The sequence below is a fragment of the Typopeltis vanoorti genome, chromosome 5, assembly GCF_054136105.1.
Source record: "Typopeltis vanoorti isolate ZY-2024b chromosome 5, IOZ_Tvanoo_1.0, whole genome shotgun sequence".
NCBI classification, from domain to species: Eukaryota; Metazoa; Arthropoda; class Arachnida; order Uropygi; family Thelyphonidae; genus Typopeltis; species Typopeltis vanoorti.
Window position 1 is genome coordinate 8613626 of NC_143553.1, and position 6000 is coordinate 8619625.

A 6000-nucleotide genomic window follows, 5' to 3' on the forward strand; every position below is an offset into this window, starting at 1 on the left:
TATTATTTTCATCGCCTGTGAGAATGAAAATCATATTAGAGGCCAAACGTAGCATGGAGAAGGTCCAAATATGGCACTGCTATGCTACTTCAGTGTTTCCAGATTATTTAATTCTTAGCCCACCTGTGGTAGGCTAACAGGTGATATGCAATTTATCTTTCGTAAGTGGGATATTATTGGGGGGGAGATAATTAATCAGTTAATTGCATTGCTTGTGCCGTTGGATGATATGGCTTGTGACAGAGTTTTAAAACCATGTCTTCTCTCGGTATGTATCTGTCTTTTAGCACGTTTTTTTTTTTTTTTTTTTTTTCCCACCGGTATTACTCCACATGAAAGAACTAGATAGGATATAATATTCATTTATTGACTGCTTTGCTAGATTTGTGAAAAATTCTAGTGTTTCACATCATCAGGAGAAATACGTGAATAAATTAAAAAAGCAGGTTATGAACAACATAATGAAAATATCTGAACAGGGAAAAGCGCGTATTTGCTATAACATCGTTTAATGGTTTGTGGTCTGCTGCATACTACTAGTAACTACGTGCCTGTAGTATCGAATTAGAGAAGACCAGACTTGATGTAAAATCATCCTTTATTTTTTGTTGCACTGTTGAGGATGTTTGATAATTTTAAATAATTCTTTTAACGATCTTGATGAAAATCTGTAATCTGTGTTTTAGAATAATAACGTTATTCTCCAATCTTTTAAACTGCTAATCATAAAAATCTGAAATAACAGGTTTGAAAATTAGCATAGATTAAATTTTGCCAATGTTATCAAGAGTTCAAATTCTAATCAACGAACTATTAATAAAGCATATTCATCCAATATCGACTTTGTTGGCCAAAGAGACAGTGTGCTCACTCTCCAATCAACAGGTCGTTTGTTCTCCCACTGCAGACATGGATGCTTGGTATATTAATACCAAAGCATTATAGGTTTACAGCCTTTCGGTTCTTGGATTCACTTTAAAAAAATCTCATTAGTACAGTGGGTGTACTAAAAATGTCTAATCTTTCTTCGGTTAGAACCAGACATGAAAAAATCGCCATTTATTTCTTTTAAAAGTGCTTGTAGATTTTCATGTATCAGAAAAAAAAATCAAATGCGAGAAGTAGATTTTGAAAAATGAGAAAAGCTTTTCTTTACTATTTAAGATATTCTTAGATCCCCTTCCTTTCTACTGTCACATATTCTTTCAAACCACAACCCTCCGGTTCCCTTCAAGAACGTTGCGTAAGTTATGGACCAGCCCTAGACAAGAGACTAAAAACAACCATAGACAGGAGCCACCCATACAGATCGATACCTCCACGCCCAGTTCCATCACTACAGGCCACAGAAGCACGACATCATAACGACATACAGGCAAGAGCAGGACGCTTCTTCCAAAATGAAAGAATTTAAAAATAAAAAAATAATAATAAAACTCAACATGCTAGCCACAACATTTCAGAAGAACCGAAATAACAAAAAACTGTACAACGCCTTATTTAATAATTTCACTAAATGATAGAGCATATAAATAATTCAAAGGGTGGTATATTCGCATATCAAATTTTCTTATGCCTCACGGTACCTTTTTTTTTTTTCACATCATTTCACATCCTAAAGAAAAATAGACTAAATAGCCATAAAAATTAATATTCCTTTAGAGTGGAATAACATGGACATTTTTCCAGAAATAATATCTTTTTGTTTTAATGAAAATCCCACCAACGAAGGCTGTCGACCGATAACCTTTGCCTACCAATGATATTATGATACCGCGGAAATAATGAACTGGAGACCGAACTCTTTTTGAAGACACTTCAGTTGAAGTCTCCAATAAGCAGGGGACAGTGGTCTCATACTGGGTGATGAAAATCACCTTCCGATACAGAGATGATCTGCAATAGTTAACATTGAGAAAATTCGGGATAAGAATGGTCCATGCCGCTACGGGATGTAATAGGCGAAGTACGACAAAGGTTATCAACACAAGTTCAGAACGAAGTGTTTTCATTTCCACGAGAACCTGTTTAAATTGCGGCTGTATGTTTTATTATTATTATTATAACGGTGTCTCCATGGAGTCAAAAGACTAATCGCGGGAGACCCTACATTGAAACATTAACCATTATTTACACAATACCTGTCATACTTCTCCTTAAATTCATTCACAGACTAAAGTTTGTTCAAATAATCTAATTTCTTGTCGCAAAGTACCTACTAATGACCTGCGCTTGTTTTTGCATCATCATTTGGTCTCTCCGTGGTCTATATTCTTTACGAGTTATCTCTACTGTTCAAACTGATGATATATGTGTCATGTTGTAGTGGAGTGGTGTGCCCTCCCACGATGAGTCCTTGGCAGTGTCGCGTAATAATAATGTCGAGAGACTTAAAGTTAGAGAAGATGTGCTACAATGTCTCGTGATGGTTATAATATCTTGCAAGCATACTTTAAAATTCTTTCTCTCTCAGCATGTGTAGCTTACGACAGAACAAGTTTCGAAGGTTATAGAACATTCTTGCCCATCGAGCTAGAGCAGCTCAGGAACGATATCAATAATATAACACAGTTTCAACAGATTTCCTGACCAACATGATCTCCTAAGTATAATTATATATATAATTATATATATAATTATATATATATATATATATATATATATATATATATATAAAATTCCATTAATATCGGCATTTTATTAAATAACTTTTACGTCAATAACCGAACGTAATTATCATAAAGTGGTCTATTATTAATGTAATATAACTCGCCGTGTTATAACTGCATTCGGTTTTCTTGCCCAATGTGCTCAATTTACAAATTCGAAACTCTCCCACCCTTCATTACCACCACGTGGAGGCGGGTATCGCAGGTCATGCTTTAAGGCCAATTCAAATTTGCATACAAGAGAAGAAATGTTTTATAATGTTAAATATTTCAATTTTTCAACAGTTTGGTGGGGGAAGGGTTAAAATAAATAAAAGCAACGATGAAACTCAAACCTGTAGATCGGGTTGCACAGTTACAGCAAGTAAACTGATACGTGACGGAATTAATCTTCGAAGAGAAAATTTAGTTGGCCTTCGTGTATAAAATATAAAACGGTTGGAAATCTTTGCTTTAAATATGAATATTTAATTAAAAGAATGACAAAGATGAAAATAAATTTCTCCTTAAAATATGTACAGAATGTGCTTCTTCTTACTTATTATAAGGAGGATAAGACTTCTTACTCAGCTTTTGAACAAATCGAAAGCGCTTCGCCTTGCGGTTGCTAAGAATAATGCCATGAACTTCAAATTATCCAAGAATGCTCTAGCAGTCGCCATATTGTTCGACACTTCCACAGAGTATTAAACCACGCAGCATATTTCTTATTCCAGTCGGAATGCAACAACTTTAAGATGATCTCCGATGATTCAGGTTGTCCTCTGTTTTTCAGATAGTGACAAGACATGCCAAGAAAAGAAAAAAAAAACTAAATCGCATTCACTTTTGAAATCTTGCACAACTTTAAATTCTGATTTCACTTCAGTTTCATATAATGAACAACGATTGCATACCGTAATGATCACTAAACGAGATTCACTAATCATATTATTACATAATCTAATAATTATTGAAATTTCTTTAATTTCGATGCACTTTTCCGTTTTTCGCCACTCTAATACATCCTTGAGATATCGCTTATTTCAAATTTTTAACATATTTGTGATAACAAAAGTACATTCACATTACCGAGTGGTGTCTGATGCTCCATCTAAAATCTAGATGTAAACTCTGAAGAGTTTCAGCGAAACATCCTTAGAGGCTTAAAACACTTACTCCATTAAACTATAAATGAAGAGGCATGCTAGAGACTAGTATATTCGTATTCCAGAATTCTGATTCCGTAATAAATTTAATCTAAAAATCCAAAATGTAGATTGTTGAGTTCCTAAAATTCAGTAATATGAATGAACCTTCGTGATCGCAAAATAGTTGGAAAAATTTGCATGGACCGCTTTATACGCGTCATGATTAGCATGACGTATAAACCAAAACAGTATACTAAAACTAAATATTCATTTTTTTTTCAAGTATTGTTGCGAGAAATGTATCAAATGGAGTGATTTTTGTTCGAATGAAATTCTGAATTTATTGAAAAAAAATTAATGATTTTATCTTGATAACCAGAAAAATAATCAGAAGTCATACTAAAGGAAAACTGCCTCCCCCAGCGCGCTTTCCGCGAATCTATTTGTTGTTTTAAACATAGTCAATAACTTCCGAATTATTATTTAAGAATGTCTACGCTGAAAGGTTGCTAAAATAATCCCGCTTTCCAGGTATCGCATCCTGTTTTATCTCTTCTCGACTTTGCCATCCTCAATCCTGTAGTGTCCGATAATCTTGGATATGCACCAAAAAAAAATCTTTTTAAGCACAGTGGACATGAGTATTGTTGGTATCCGACTGTTTCGAACTTTGTGTAACTCTACGACCTTAGCAACCAGCAGTTATGGAAACAGTATCTGTTTGAAGGAAAAAAAAGTGAAGAAAAGAGAGAATATCCACGCACGCATACACACAAAACCTCACAATCACGAACGCCTCGCATTCTTTACATTGTGTTCACGCAAAACGTGCAGCAGTGCTGATCAGTGGGGTCTGCAACAGATGCACGATCGTTGTGCTCTGAAAGCTATTGTGGGAATTCTCGTTTAGTAGTCCCTCCGACTAATACTGAGCAAATGAAAAAACAAAAAAGGCTTCACCATCACTTACCGCTTATGAAACGAAAGGTTTGTTATTGCAGATATGGAGCCGAAGAGAGATGTTCCAAGTATATCACCACTAGGGCACACAAGTACAACACCCTACCTTCCCTACTGACTAGCGGCACACGCAGATCGCTGCAACAACAGCCGGGTGCGGCAGCAGCGCGGCGTCTGTTTTCCCTCTGCGCATGAGACGCTTTGGTGACGTCACTCCAACAGGGAGGAAGGCGAGGGACTGGCACAGCGTTTCCGAGTAAACATTCAATTGAGGTAAATTATTCGGGGAAGAGCAAACCTTGAGATATAAATATGGAATCAATAAGCTACAAACATGCACTCTTTTGGGCGAGGATTTAAATTATTATTTCCATGCGATGATCGCTGTGGTGGCAATTGTACAAAGAATGTGTGTAGCTTAGCTGGAATCAAACCATTTCGTGATTACTATGATAATTTTGTGCCCTTACCGTTTTGCATTAAATATACTTGAGACATTTCGATAGTTATTTCCATCCACTACTTATAAGAGAGGGAGATGGAGGAATATTTCAATGTTCCGATAGTTTTTCTCCTCCTAATCCAAGCACGATTATTAGGGATGCGATACCATACTAATGCAACAGTGACATGCAATATATTGCATATTGTTCCTGTCATAATTTTCTGCATTTTCGGAAGTGTATTTGTGAAAGAATATGAAGTAGCACAATCAATTTTGGATGGCGTTCCATCAAAGAAATTTATTGCATGCACATCATTTAAACGCATATAATATGCGTCTAAAGATTATAGTAAAATAAACAAGAATAAAGCTGAATATTAATAATTCTCTTTTTTTTTTTTTTTTTTTGCTAATATATCCAACTGCATCGACGAAAACTTCATTTTGAATAATTAATACACTAGAATTATTATCACTACTATAAATACGCATTATTCTTTAATCAGTTAGTATTGTATTTATTTATCGAAATAATGAGAAAATAGTAAGATAATAAAATTAAACCAATGTGTCCGCACTGGCAGCACATTATAAGTGATGCATTCAGAGGTCATGTCTGTCGGAAAAGCGATAATAACATTTGATTTGAAAGACAAAAGTCTGAATTTCGCCTAGAGTAGCGTTCTCAATTTTTGGTACACCGTGAGAGCTGAAAAGTCGCTAAGTTGGCAACACTGATACTACACAACTATCTCACTGATTACCCAGTAAAATTATAATTTTATAAGTTCTGTTA

The 6000-nt window shown here is 35.1% G+C and overlaps 1 protein-coding gene across 4 annotated transcripts in view; it reads right to left on the reverse strand.

Moving 5' to 3' along the window:
- LOC150106214 (neuroglian-like) overlaps nt 1–4872 on the reverse strand; it is an 888579-nt gene extending 883707 nt beyond the window's left edge. For 3 of the 4 annotated variants that reach the window (XR_016548353.1, XM_090393042.1, XM_090393040.1), the window contains exon 1: nt 4770–4872. The gene's annotated coding sequence lies outside the window, so the exon portion shown is untranslated. Of the gene's footprint in view, nt 1–3207; nt 3434–4769 lie in introns of all 4 variants that reach the window. The other variant, XM_090393041.1, reaches the window with a different exon arrangement.
- Between the last annotated feature and the right edge of the window lie 1128 nt (nt 4873–6000).